Below are 16,142 nucleotides of genomic sequence, written 5' to 3' on the forward strand. Positions count from 1 at the left end.
AATACTCAAAATCATGGGCATGCCAAAAATAATTGTAGAAACTACAGTAACTTCTGACAGTAGTTACCAAGGAAAATCTCTAAAATCTTTCCTTCCTTGCAAATGATTGGAAAATTACCTGTTCTATAATTTTAAGCATAGAGACTACTTTGCAGTGATAAATTGTTACTCAGCTTTTTTTCTCTATCAGGATATAAAAATGGATATATCATGATAGAAAAATGTTGAGTATTAATGAATGAAAGAACTGTGCAATTATGTCAGTATTAAGTGTACATCCTATGTCAGAGTTTTAGGGGTTTCAGATCAGATCAGTCACTCAGTCGTGTCCCACTCTTTGCGACCCCATGAATCGCAGCACGCCAGGCCTTCCTGTCCATCACCAACTCCCGGAGTTCACTCAGACTCATGTCCATCGAGTCAGTGATGCCATCCAGCCATCTTATCCTCTGTCGTCCCCTTCTCCTCCTGCCCCCAATCCCTCCCAGCATCAGAGTCTTCCAATGAGTCAACTCTTTGCATGAGGTGGCCAAAGTACTGGAGTTTCAGCTTTAGCATCATTCCTTCCAAAGAAATCCCAGGGCTGATCTCCTTCAGAATGGACTGGTTGGATCTCCTTGCAGTCCAAGGGACTCTCAAGAGTCTTCTCCAACACCACAGTTCAAAAGCATCAATTCTTGGGCACTCAGCCTTCTTCACAGTCCAACTCTCACATCCATACATGACCACAGGAAAAACCACAGCCTTGACTAGATGGACCTTTGTTGGCAAAGTAATGTCTCAGCTTTTGAATATGCTATCTAGGTTGGACATAACTTTCCTTCCAAGGAGTAAGCATCTTTTAATTTCATGGCTGCAGTCACCATCTGCAGTGATTTTGGAGCCCAAAAAAATAAAGTCTGACACTGTTTCCCCATCTATTTCCCATGAAGTGATGGGACTGGATGCCATCATCTTCGTTTTCTGAATGTTGAGTTTTAAGCCAACTTTTTCACTCTCCACTTTCACTTTCATCAAGAGGCTTTTTAGTTCCTCTTCACTTTCTGCCATAAGGGTGGTGTCACCTGCATATCTGAGGTTATTGATATTTCTCCTGGCAATCTTGATTCCAGCTTGTGTTTCTTCCAGTAACAAACTAGGGGTTACACTGGCAAGGGCAATTAAAAGATACAAACTATTCTATATAAAATAAGTTATGAGGATATATTTAACAACACAGGAAATAGAGCCAATATTTTTAAATAACTGTAAATGGATAACCTTTACAAATTGTGAATCATTATATTGAATGAGTGAGTGAGTGAAAGTCATTCAGTCGTGTCTGACTCCTAGAAACCCCATGAACTGTAGCCCAAAGCCTCCTCTGTCCATGAAATTCTCCAGGCAAGAATACTGGGGTGGGTTGCCATTTCGTTCTCCAGTGGATCTTCCCAACCCACAGATTGAATCCAGGTCTCCTACATTGTAGTCAGATTCTTTATACTTTATTTATACTTTAAAATTATTTATACTTGTGGAATTTTGTTTAAATAAACTTATTTTAGGATATGTTTATAATTACAAAAAAAGTTGCAAAGGTGTTAGAGTTCCCAGCACCCCAGAGTTTAACTCCTTCTTAATATATTATTGTGTTATATGTGTCATGATTAATGAACCACTATCAATGCATTATTTTTTCAAAACTTAAAAAAATTTTATTGTGGTTCAGTTCAGTTGCTCAGTTGTGTCTGACTCTGTGACCCCATGAACTGCAGCATGCCAGGCCTCCCTGTCCATCACCAACTCCCAGAGCCCACCCAAACTCATGTCCATTGAGTCAGTGATGCCATCTAACCATCTCATCCTCTGTCTTCCCCTTCTCCTTCTGCCTTCAATCTTTCCCAACATCAGGATCTTTTCAAATGAGTCAGCACTTCGCATCAGGTGGCCAAAATGTTGGAGTTTCAGCTTCAACATCAGTCCTTCCAATGGACACCCAGGACTGATCTCCTTTAGGATGGACTGGTTGGATCTCCTTGCAGTCCAAGGGACTCTCAAGAGTCTTCTCCAACACCACAGTTCAAAAGCATTAATTCTTCAGCACTCAGCTTTCTTCACAGTCCAACTCTTACATCCATACATGACCACTGGAAAAACCATAGCCGTGACTAGATGGACCTTTGTTGGCAAAGTAATGTCTCTGCTTTTGAATATGCTGTCTAGGTTGGTCATAACTTTCCAAGGAGTAAGCGTCTTTTAATTTCATGGCTACACTCACCATCTGCAGTGATTTTGGAGCCCAAAAAAATAAAGTCTGACACTGTTTCCCCATCTATTTCCCATGAAGTGATGGGACCAGATGCCATGATCTTCGTGTTCTGAATGTTGAGCTTTAAGCCAACTTTTTCACTCTCCACTTTCACTTTCATCAAGAGGCTTTTTAGTTCCTCTTCACCTTCTGCCATAAGGGTGGTGTCACCTGCATATCTGAGGTTATTGATATTTCTCCTGGCAATCTTGATTCCAGCTTGTGCTTCTTCCAGCCCAGCGTTTCTCATAATGTACTCTGCATAGAAGTTAAATAAGCAGGGTGACAATATACAGCCTTGACGTACTCCTTTTCCTATTTGGAACCAGTCTGTTGTTCCATGTCCAGTTCTAACTGTTGCTTCCTGACCTGCATATAGGTTTCTCAAGAGGCAGGTCAGGTGGTCTGGTATTCCCATCTCTTTCAGAATTTTCCACAGTTTATTGTGATCCACACAGTCAAAGCCTTTGGAATAATCAATAAAGCAGAAATAGATGCTATTCTGGAACTCTCTTGCTTTTTTGATGATCCAGCGAGTGTTGTGGTAAGAACACTTAAATACAGCTAACCTTATAATAAACTTCTAAGTGCACAATAAAGTAGCATCCACTATAGGTTCAGTCTTGTACAGCAGATTGAACTTACGTACATTACAACAAAGTTCACATCCATTGAATAGCAATTCCCAATTTCCCACTGCTGCTGCTCCCTGGCAAACAGCATTCTACTCTGTTTCTATGAGTTTGCTCATTTTAGATACCTCATATAATTGGAACTATTCAGTATTTGTCCTTCTGCGACTATCTTATTTCACAATAAGGTGAAATAAGTCTTTCAAGTTCATCCATGTTATCAAATATGGCAGGATTGCATTTTTTAGGAGTGATTAATATGTATACTTAGCATGAATATAACTAGCTTTTCTTTATGCCTTTATCCATCAATGTACATTTAAGTGTTCCTACCTCTATGTTATTGTTAATATTGCAATGAACATGGGAGTGCAGATATTTTCTTTGAGATCTGGAGTTCAAGACTTTTGGATACATACCCAGATGTAGAATTGCTGGGTCATATATTAGTTGTATTTTTAATTTTGAGAAATTTCCATACTGTTTTTCATGGTGGCTTCAATATTTTACGTTCCCACAGTGTGAAAAGATTGTAGTTTTTCCACATCATCACCAATACTGATTATCATTGTTGTAAATAATAGCCATCCTAACAGGTGTTACATAATATCTCATTCTGATTTGATTTGCATTTCCGGGATAATGATGCTGTGCATTTTTCCATATACCGGATAGATATCTTGTATGTCTTCTTTGGAAAATGTCTATTCAAGTTCTTTAAACTTTTCTAATCAGGTTGATTTTTTGCTATTGAGCTTTAGGAGTTACTTGAATATTTTGGATATTAAGCTGTTATTGAAGATATGGATTCCAAATATTTTCTGCCATTCAGTAGATTGTCTTTGTACTCTTTTATTTCCTTTGCTTTGCAAAAGCTTTTTTAGTTCAGTGTAGTCACTTGCCTGTTTTTGCTTTTGTTGTTGTTTTTTTTTGTTTTGTTTTGTTTTTGTTTTCAAATCTAAAAATTTCATTGACAAGACCCATGTCCTAAAGCTTGTCCCCTATGTATTATTTTAGGAGTTAATAGTTTGAACTTTTATGTTTAAACCATTCATCTGTTTTGAGTTGATTTCTGGATAAAATTCAAGAAAAGTGTCCAGTTTCATTGTTTTGCATTTTGATGTCCAGTTTTCCCAACACCGTTTGTTAAAAATCTTACCTTTGCACATGGTGCCATTTTCTACATGTGTGTGGGGTGGGGAATTTATTTCTGTATTGTGTTCTGTTCCATTGATCTGTCTCTTTTTATACTGTAATTACTGTCATTTTGTAGTACATTATGATATCAGGAAGTATGATGCTTACAGCTTTGTTCTTCCTCAAAATTTGTTTGGTATTTGGATCATCTGTGGTTCCATATGAATTTTAAGAATACCTTTTATTTTCCAGTAGGAAAAAAACTGTCATGGGATTTTGATGGGTTTACATTGAATGTATAAATCACTTTGGGTAGCATGGACATGTTAACAATTTTAAGTATTCTTATTCATGAACATGGATTTCCTTCCATTTATTTATGCCTTTAATTTCTTTCAGCAGTGTTTTAAGCATTCAGGATAAAAGTCTTTTACCTTCTTCAGTTCAGTTCAGTTCAGTCAGTCAGTCATGTCCGACTCTTTGCAACCCCATGAATCGCAGCACACCAGGCCTCCCTGTCCATCACCAACTCCCGGAGTTCACTCAGACTCACGTCCATCAAGTCAGTGATGCCATCCAGCCACCTCATCCTCTGTCGTCCCCTTCTCCTCCTGCCCCCAATCCCTCCCAGCATCAGAGTCTTTTCCCATGAGTCAACTCTTCTCATGAGGTGGCCAAAGTACTGGAGTTTCAGCTTTAGCATCATTCCTTCCAAAGAAATCCCCAGTTAAGTTTATTTCTAAGTATTTGATTCTTTTTCATGTTATTGTCAATGAGAATGTCTAATAATTTCTTTTGGTGATAGTTTGTTGTTACTGTTCAGAAATACAATTAATTTTTTTTAACTTTGTATTTTATAGTGGAGTATAGTAGATGAACAATGTTGTAACAGTTTCAGGTATACAGAAAAGTGATTCAGCTACAAATATACAGGTATCCATTCTTTTTCAAATTCTTTACCTACTTAAGTCATACCGTAATAACACTGAGCAGAGCTCCCTGTGCTATACAGTCAGCCCCCATCAGCCATCCCTTTAAATATAGCAATGTGTACATATCAAACTGAAATTGTCCTACCATCTCCCACCCCCAGCCCTTCCTCCCTCGTGACCCCAAGTTCATTCCCAAAGTCTGTGAGTCTGTTTTGTAAATAAGTTTATTTGTATCATTTCTTTAGATTTTGCATATAAGCAATATCATATGATATTTCTATTTCTCTTATTTCACTCATTATGGCAAACTCTCAGTCTATCCATGTTGTTAAAAATGGCATTTCATTCTTTTTAATGGCTGAGTTTGGAGAAGGCAATGGCACCCCACTCCAGTACTCTTGCCTGGAAAATCCCATGGATGGAGGAGCCTGGTAGGCTGCAGTCCATGGGGTCGCTGAGGGTCAGACATGACTGAGCGACTTCATTTTCACTTTTCCCTTTCATGCATTGGAGAAGGAAATGGCAACCCACTCCAGTGTTCTTGCCTGGAGAATCCCAGGGGGACCCTGGTGGGCTTCTGTCTATGGGGTCACACAGAATCGGACATGACTGAAGCAACTTAGCAGCAGCAATATTCTGTTGCATGTATACACACCACATATTCTTTATACATTGCTCTGCTGATGGACATTTAGGCTAGTTTCATGTCTTGGCTATTGTAAACAGTGGAGCAATGAACATTGGCGTGCATGTAGCTTTTAGGTAAGGTTTTTAAGGAGCCTCCATACTGTTCTCTATAGTGGCTGTACCCAATTACATTCCCACCCACAATGTAGGAGGGTTCCCTTTTCTCCACACCTCTCCATAAATTGTGGATTTTTTTTTCATAATGGCCATTTGGACTGGTGTGAGGTGATAGTTTTGGGTTGTTTTTTGTGATGACATGAAGCCACATGAGCTGCTTGGAAGTTCTGGAGACTAATCCCTTGTCAGTCATGTCATTGAGAAATAGTTTCTCACATTCTGTGGTCTCTTTTCGTGTTGTGTACGGTTTCCTTTGTTATACAGAAGCTTTTGAATTTAATGAGGTTCCCTTCATTTATTTGTTTTTATTTCCATTCTTTTTTCATTACTCTGGGAAATGGATCCACAAAGATATTGCTGCAGTGTATGTCAGGCTGCTCTGCCTGGGTTTTCCTCTAGCAGTCTTGTGTTTTTCTTAATGTAGCTAAGCGTTTATCCATTTTGTGTGTCTCTCAAGAAACCAGCTCTGAGTTCTGTTGTTTCTGTTTTATGTTACATACTGTTTTAATGAAGCACAGAACAACAGAATGATTCAATATTTTTACGGATTACAGAGCATGACAGGTTATGACAAGATGGTGGCTTTAATTCCTGTGCTGTACAATACATACTTGTTGCTCTTTTATACATAGTTTCTCTCTTAATACCCAAACTTTTGTAGTTCTTCTTTCTTTGTGGTTTGATTTTCTTCAGTAGTATGCTGATGTTCCTTGGTTTTCCATTTTTGAGTTGGAGGTGTACGATTTGTGCTTACCAGGGGGTTCATATATGTTGACGTGTAACCATCTACTTCTCTTAAACTGGTAGCCATTTAAGCTCACACTCATCATAGAAGATCTACACTTGTACCCCCTCCATTTTGTGTTTCTGATGTCCTATTGTATGAATGAATTTTTTTTTTTTTTTTACCTTTTAAGGTAGATACTGGCTAATGAAGTGGTTGATCCTCATTCCTTACTATATCTGTGCATTTCCTAGTGGGAGTTTCTCTTTTCCATGGCTTTTTACTTTTCCACTTAGAGAAGACCTTTCACCCTTTCATTTAGGGTAAGTTTAGCAGTGTTTACTAACTTACAAAATTAAGTTTGCTAACTTAGTTGTTTGCTTCTTTATGTTCTCTCTTTCCATTCTAAATGGTAATCTTGCTGTGTAGAGTCATGTTGGTGTCTCCATTTCAGCACTTAGAATATCCATCCTGCCACTCCCTTCTGCCCTGTAAAGTTTCTGCAGCAAAGTTAGTTGGCAGTCTTATGGAAATTCCCTTGTGTATGACTTTTTCTCTTGCTGCCTATAGAATTCTAACTTTGGCCATTTCAATTATGACACGTACTGGTGTGGGTCAGTTTGGGACCCTCTGTGCTTGCTGGGCATTTTAGGTAAGTTTTGGATGATGGTTCAAGGTAAGCAAAAAAGCTCAGAAACACCAATTTTTCCCTTTGTAGTTGTCTCTGCCAAGCACAGGAATTTGTACCATCCTGGCCAGAAGGAGCTCACTGCAAGGAAAATGGCTGAACAGGTTTCCATAGCTGGGTTTGATTGTGATGAATTTCAAATTTAGAATATGAAAGTAATTGAGCTGTGCTCAATATACTTTGCTCTCACAAATTGTCCTCTAAAGCTGTCTGTGAATAAGTCTGTCTTCTTTATGACTCAGCATGATTTCTACTTTTTCATGGAGCCATTCCTATGCTCTGTAAAGTCAGTGTATTTGTCAGAGCAAAGAGGGAATCAGAAGCTAAGTGTTTGAGAGTTCCTAGTTGGTGTAGTGATTAGGCAATTGCTTGGTAAGGCAGGGGTCATACATTTGATTCCACAGCTAAGGAGAGCTACGGCAACTTAACGTACCTTGCTCTCCTAAGCTCTCCTTAAAACACTATAGTTCACAGCAAGAAATTCTTCTTAGATCTCCTTAGAACACTATAGTTCAGAGTAGGTAGGTCTCCTTAGCTCTCTTAAGCCCTCCTTAGAACACGTTAGTTCAGAGTAAGAATGTCTCCTTAGCTCTCCTTACTCTCCATACCTCTCCTTACCTGTCTTTAGTCCTCTTTAGAACACTAAGTCAGGGTATATAAGTCACGGTACATAAGTCTCCTAGACCTATCGTGTTCTAAGGAGAGCTAAGGAAACTTATTTACTCTGAACTATAAGATGATACCACCCTTATGGCAGAAAGTGAAGAGGAACTAAAAAGCCTCTTGATGAAAGTGAAAGTGGAGAGTGTAAAAGTTGGCTTAAAGCTCAACATTCAGAACACGAAGATCATGGCATCCAGTCCTATCACTTCATGGGAAATAGATGGGGAAACAGTGGAAACAGTGTCAGACTTTATTTTTCTGGGCTCCAAAATCACTGCAGATGGTGACTGCAGCCGTGAAATTAAAAGACGCTTACTCCTTGGAAGAAAAGTTATGACCAACCTAGATAGCATATTCAAAAGCAGAGACATTACTTTGCCAACAAAGGTCCATCTAGTCAAGGTTATGGTTCCTCCAGTGGTCATGTATGGATGTGAGAGTTGGACTGTGAAGAAAACTGAGCATTGAAGAATTGATGCTTTTGAACTGTGGTGTTGGAGAAGACTCTTGAGAGTCCCTTGGACTGCAAGGAGATCCAACCAGTCCATTCTGAAGGAGATCAGCCCTGGGATTTCTTTGGAAGGAATGATGCTAAAGCTGAAACTCCAGTACTTTGGCCACCTCATGTGAAGTGTTAACTCACTAGAAAGACTCTGATGCTGGGAGGGATTGGGGGCAGGAGGAAAAGGGGATGACAGAGGATGAGATGGCTGGATGGCATCACTGACTTGGTGGACGTGAGTCTGAGTGATCTCCGGGAGTTGGTGATGGACAGGGAGGCCTGGCGTGCTGCGATTCATGGGGTCGCAGAGTCGGACATGACTGAGTGACTGAACTGAACTGAAATCAAAACTATTATGTGGTAAAACTTCACACTGGTCAGCATGGACATCGTTAAATAACTCTACAAATACAAATGCTCAAGAGAATGTAGAAATGCCTCCTACAATCTTGCTGGAAACAGAAGCTGCTATGGCCACTAAGGAAAATGGAAAAGTGAACATAAAATAATAACTATATGAACCAACAATCCAACTCCTGGGCATATATCCAGACAAAACTCTAATTGAGAATGGTACATGCATACCTATTTTCATCACAGCACAATTCACAATGCCCTAGTAGTGGAAACAACATCAATGTTTATTGACACATGAACGGATGAAGAAGCTGTGCTACATACTTAAAACAGAATGCTACTCAGTCATAAAACAACAAAATCATAACCTTTGTAGCAAGTTCGAAGCAACTAGAGATTAGCCTACTTAGACTTGTATGTACAAACATAAACCCCTCCCTCAGGATATCTCTTTCATGTGAAATCTAAAAGATGATACACAGATCTACCTACAAAACGGAAACAGACTCAGGGAGACAGCAAACAGATGTGTGGTTGCCAAGAGAAAGGGTCCTGGGGGATGGTTGGAGTATAAGGTCAGTCAGTCAGTCAGTCAGTCAGTTCAGTCATTCAGTTGTGTCCGACTATCTGCGACCCCATGAATTGCAGCATGCCAGGCCTCCCTGTCCATCACCAACTCCCGGAGTTCACTCAAATCCATATTCATAGAGTCGGTGATCCTCTGTCGTCCCCTTCTCCTCCTGCCCCCAATCCCTCCCAGCATCAGAGTCTTTTCCAGGTATTGGCTAGCAAATGTCAGCTCTGATATGTGCAATGGATTAACACCAAGGTTCTAGTATATAGCACAAAGATTGATACAAAGTATCCTAGGAGAAACCATGATAGAAAACAACATTTAACATAGAAAATGTATGCATGCACTGATATATACAGACATATCTATAGACATATATATACATCTACACCACTGAATCACTTTGCTTTACAACTGAAATTAACAGAAGATAGTAAGTCAACTATACCTCAAGTATTGAAAAAAAAAAAAATGAAAGGGTGGGGGGAACACACACAAAACCTAACAAAGTTTAGTCACACTGCTTCCTATTGGCCGTCAGACATTTGCAGATATTCTCAACAATCAGGACACTGGAAGAACAATTGTACACCACTTCAGACATTCGGAAAGGATCCACCAACGTTTGTACAGGGAGGTTATTTCTGAGATTTATGAATAAAACAAAAAAGGCTATTACCAAATGGAGATGAAGAAAATCAACAGTGATGGCACAAAAACACAGATTTCCTAGAGAACTGGTAAAAGCTAGGTGTGCCAAGGCATCCTTCAGTTGGTGGCCCAACTTTCAAAGAACCAAAACTGGTGCCATCCATGCATCCCAGGTTGAAGAAATTTAGTACATTAACATAATAAAGTCAGGGAGATTCCTCTTCACTAACCATGACATACCAGGTAAGAGATATTGAAAAAAACTCATATCTTTGAAAATAGCATGCCCAAATTGAAATATTTAGCAACAAACTTGACCAGGAAGGATAGACACCTATAAGTTGAGAAACTAAACTAAAATTAAAGGAAAATAGATGATTCAAAGAAATGAAATGATCTTGCATGCTCATGGATTTGGAATAATTAAGATTTTTAGGAGGCACGCTCCTGAAAGCAACCTACAGTTTTCATGCGACCCCTCTCAAGTTACCCATAACATTTTACACAGAACAACTACAAGTAATGTGAAATATCAACAAATAATCTTACAGTTTATGGAGGGCCATTGAAGACCCAGAATTCCCAAAGTCATCTTGAAGAAAAAGAACAAAGCAGGAGGCAAAACCCTTCCAGACTTTGGAAACTACTACGATGGTACAGTAATGCCAATACCCTGATACTAGCACAAAAAGAGACTTACAAATAAAGGGCACAGGAAAGAGAGCTCAGAAATGAACCTGCATGCCTAAACTCAAAGGATCTTCCACAAAAAAGTCAAGAATATACACTGGGCAAATGACAGTCTCTTCAGCCAGTTGTGTAGGCAAACTTCGACAGCTCCATGGGACTCTGCCAAGTTAGAACACACCCACTTATCATATCATGGAAGTCAGTTCAAGATGGCTTCAAGACTGAATCATAAGCCATGACACCATAGAACTCCATGAAAAGATCAACTATGCCAATCAAACTGACATAAAAAGGAACAATATCTACTTTAGGTCAGTCAACCCAGGCAACAGAAATAAAAACAAAATACATAAATGAGACAGAAACTAACACACTTTTCAACCACAAAGGAAAACAGTTAAAAAGAGAAAAAGACAACCAGCAGATGGAATGGATTAGGATCAATCTATTAGGAATGGATGCAATGATGAGAATTGATTTCATTTCCAAGATGCACAAACAGCTCATACACCTCCACAGCAAAATACAAACAGCCCAATGAAGAAGCACACTGAGGACCTAAAAGGCATTTCTCCACAGAAGAAATACAAAAGGGCCAATAGGCACATGAGAGGAATCTCAAGATCACTAAGTATGAGAGAGGTGCAAATCAAAACTACAATGTGGTAATACCACACACTGGTCAGCATGACCATCATTAAATATTCCACAAATAACAAATGCTCATGAGGAAGTTTCAATGCCTCCCCCACTCTTGCTGGGGATGGAAACATCTACAGCCCCTATCGAAAACAGAAAACAGAACATGTAATTGTCATTTGACCCAACAATCCCACGCCTGGACATATATCCAGACAAAACTCTAATCCTGAAAGATAACAGCATGTCTTTGTTCCTAATAGCCTAATTCACAATGCCCTATATGGGGAAACAACCTCAATGTTTATTTATAGCTGAACAGATAAAGAAACTGTGGTACATACTTACAATGCAATGCTATTCAGTCATAAAAAAGAACAAAACCATACCCTTTGTAGCAACTTGGAAGCAACTAGAGATTAGCCTACCTATGTTCCTATGTACAAACACAAACCCCTCAGGATATCTCTTTCACGTGTAATCTAAAAGATGACACACGGATCTACCTACTAAATGGAAACAGACCCAGGGAGATAGTCAACAGACGTGCAGTAGTCAGAAGAAAAGGTCTCGGGGGCTTGATGGAATGTGAGGTTTGGACTAGCAGATGTCAGCTCTGATATGTGGAATGGATTAACACCAAGGTTCCAGTATATAGCACAGAGACTGATACATATTACCCTAGGATAAACCATGATGGAAAGCAACAGTTAACATTGAATATATATGTATGTAGACATTGTGTGTAGGCTTTCCTGGTGGCCCAGCTGGTAAAGAATCTGCCTGCAATGCGGGAGACCTGGGTTCAATCCCTGGGTTGGGAAGATTCCCTGGAGAAGGGAGTGGCTACCCACTCCAGTATTCTGACCTGGAGAATTCCATGGACTGTATTGTCCATGGAGTTGCAAAGAGTAGGACACAACTGAGTGACTTTCACTTTCAGACATTGCACGTGCATGTGTGTGTGTGTGTATGTGTGTAGACACATCTATATATATATTCATACCACTGGATCATTTTGCTTTACAACTGAAATTAACAGAAGATGGTAAATCAACTCTACTCGAGTTTAAAGAAAAATGACAGGAGAAAAAAAAGAAAACACAAAAAAACCTAACCAAAGTTTAGTCACACTGCTTCCTACTGGCCATCAGATATTTGCAGATATTCTCAGCATTCAGGACACAGGAAGAACAATTGTCCAGCACTTCAGAAATACCAAAAGAATCCTCCACCATTTCTATAGGGAGGTTAGTTTCTGAGATTCATGAATAAAGAAAAAAAAAAAAGGTGATTCCCAAATGGACATGAACAAAAATCAACAGCGATGGCATAAAAAACACTGGTTTCCAAGAGCACTGGAAAAAGCTCAGTGTGCCAAGGCATCCTCCAGTTGGTCTCCCAATAGTCAGAGAGTCAATCTATAGTCAATTTATGGCCCCAAATGTTTCTCTGTCTATAAAAATTGTATTGGTATATACCTCTGTAAATAAGTCAGTCACCAATAAAAACATATGAAATAAACCATTTCAAAATACTGTTGATAATCATTTTCCATAGTAAAAAAATCTTCTGAGACTACAATATAAAGAAATAATATATAACACTCAGCCATAAAAAAGAACAAAATAATGCCATTTGCAACATGAGTGGAACTGGAGATTACTCTAGTAAGTGAAGTAAGCCAAACAGAGAAAGATAGTCATCATGTGATATCTTATCATGCTTATCTGTGATACATGAAAAAATGATACAGATGAACTTATTTGCAAAACAGAAAGAGACTCAGACATAAAAACAAACTTATGGTTCCTAAAGGGTAAAGATGCAAGAGAGGGATAAATCAGGAGTTGGGGATTAGCAGATACAAACTATACATAAAATAGCTAACAAACTAAACAACAACATAAATGTCCATCAACAGACAAATGAATAAAGAAGTGGTACATATATACAATGGAATACTACTCACCCATAAAAAAGAATGAAATAATGCCATTTGCAGCAACATGGTTTCAACTGGAGATTATCATGCTAAGTGAAGTACATCAGACACAGAAAGCCAAACTCCATATGATATTGCTTACATGTGTAATCTAAAACATGACAGAAATGAACCTATCTATGGAACAGAAACAGGCTCACTGACAGAGAACAGACTTGTGGTTACCCGGGTGGGGAGTTGGGGAGGGATGGAGTGTGAGATTGGGGTTAGCAGATGCAAACTATCATATGTAGGATGGATAAACAATAAGGTCCTACTGTATAGCACAGGGAACTGTATTCAATATCCTATGATAAACCATACTGTAAAAGAACATTAAAAAAAGAATATGTATATTTCTGGCTGAATCACTTTGCTGTAGAGCAGAAATTAACCCAACATAGCAAATAAACTACACTTCAATTAGAACATGAAAAAAAGAAATAAGCATAATGAACTTAATGAATTGTAAGTTTCAATTGAGATAGTGAATTAGGTGCCAATGGAATTGTACCTCTACTTACTATCCTTTAAAAATCACCTTTAGCATTAATTTTTCATTTTATAGTTTTATATCTATTAAGTATTCAACTTTTCATTTTATTAAAACATTTCATTTATTAGAATATAAACTAATGATGGTATCATAGGTTTCATTTTACCTCTGATTTTTCAAGTGGCAAAGTACTATTTACAGATAGGATTCAAATCCACACTTCATAAGCTTGACTATCTTCCACCTGTCATAAGAATGTGGCTAAAAAAGTATAAAGTATTTTGGAGCTAAAATGTCAAATGTGAAAAACAAACTGGAAAAACTGGATGGTCAGATAAGTGACGGAACAGTTTGTATTAAGAACCTGTATCTGTTTATTTGCTAATGTCATGATTCTCAGAATGCAGTCTCCAGATCAGCATTGTCACCATCATTGGAGCTTGTCAGAAATGCTCATTATTAACCCACATCTCAAACATTATTGACCCACATCTCAAATCTACTGAATCAAAAAACTCTAAGATTGACAACCTTTCAAAAGGCCTCTCGGTAATTCTGATGTAATCCAAAATTTGAGAACTCTGCTCTAGTCCATTCAATCATTCATTTATTCATTCATTTATCACATGTATTTCTAACTTCTTACCACATGACAGGTACTAGGTGAAGAGCTGGGCTACAAATACAGATTATTGTATCAACAGCAAACATTTCCTGAGAGTTTACACTTTGATTAAGACACTTTCATAACTGAGATCATTACCCTTTGTAACAACCTTCTAAGTATTGCTATTATGTTCCAAATACCCTTTTGGGAGGACAATGGCACCACAGGGCAGCAACCAGCATTGTTGGAAAAGTGCCTGGCTCTGCCTGAGAGGATCCAAGGTGGTTGCCCAGTGGAGGTGGCACCTGAATTGCCTCAAAAATCAAATTGAACTTCCCAAGAAAAAACAAGTTAAAGGAAAAGAAACTAGGTATCAGATAATTTTTTAGGCAATTCATATTCTGTAATTTGTTTATTTACAACAACCCTCTGTGAAAGTTAGTGACTCTTGTTTAAAAATTAAAAAACAACAACAACAACATGAACCTAAATAAATACATAAGCAATTGTCTGAAGTCATAAATTTTCAGGTTCCAAAGAAGAGACTTGAGCCCTGGCCTGAACCCAGAGCACCTGCAGACCCTCTGAGGTATGACAGTATATGGTCAGGAAGCTTAGTATGTTAAGAGGGATTGAGTGTGGGGTCTATGAAGATCATGCTTACGGCTGAATTCAGAAGTGAATGAATGTTGGGATCCATAGTGTCAAGAGTTCTGACTACACACCTGATAAGTTCAAATGTACTTCTGCATTAACGTCTTGGTGGAAATACAAACACAATGAAACAATATTACACACTGAATCAATGCCAACCTGCTAGCTCGTGGGTCAGTAAACTTTTCATGTAAAGGTCCAGAAACTAAAATATTTTCAGCTTAGCAGCCCATACAGTTTTCAGCGTACCAACTTAAACTCTCTTAGTACCTTTTAGTATTCTGTTAGAACCCTCAGTTAGGATCCATAGACCAGTGGTCCCCAACCTTTTTCGGCACCAGGAACTGATTTCATGGAAGACAGTTTTTCCACGGATGGGGCGTGGTGGTGGTTTTGGGATGATTTAAGCACATTACATTTCTTGTGTACTTTTTATTATTATTACATTGGCTCCACCTTGGATCATCAGGCATTAGATACTGGAGGCTGGGAACCCCTGCCATAGTCAATACGTAAATGAGTGGGCATGACTGCATTATAAGAAATCTTTGCCTATGTACACGGAAATATGAATTTCATGTAACTGCCAGTTATCATAAGACATTTATTTTTCTCAATCATTTAAAAATATAAAAACCTTTTTTAGCTTGCATGCCATACAAAAAAGATATGAGCCCCAGTTTGTCCCATGGGTCATTGTTTGCTAATTACCTCAAAAACTCATAGGAATTTAAAAGTCATGGAGATGTTTGAAAAGGAAGAGAGGCAAAAAAAGGGAGAAAAACATCCATCTGATTACCTGAGAGAAAAGGTTAGAAATGGTTTAATGCATTCATTGTTCTCAACAAACAAACAAAAAAGTCTCTTGCATCTTCCCACACGTAGAAAAACCCTAAATTCTTTAGGTCGAAATTAACAGTAATCTTTTGAAATCAGACTACATGCCCTTTGCTACAAAACTTCTATAACCTGCCCCCACCACCACCTCCTCGGAGTTTTCTTTGGGTTGCTGGAGATGCTGCCTCCTTGGCTTGATGTCCTAAAAATGCCCACTGAATAAAACATAACTCTCAAAAAAGAAAAAAAAAAACTCACCCTTACTGCCCAAGACTTACCTTTTT

This window comes from Bubalus kerabau, chromosome X, assembly GCF_029407905.1.
Source record: "Bubalus kerabau isolate K-KA32 ecotype Philippines breed swamp buffalo chromosome X, PCC_UOA_SB_1v2, whole genome shotgun sequence".
In the NCBI taxonomy this organism is placed as follows: domain Eukaryota; kingdom Metazoa; phylum Chordata; class Mammalia; order Artiodactyla; family Bovidae; genus Bubalus; species Bubalus kerabau.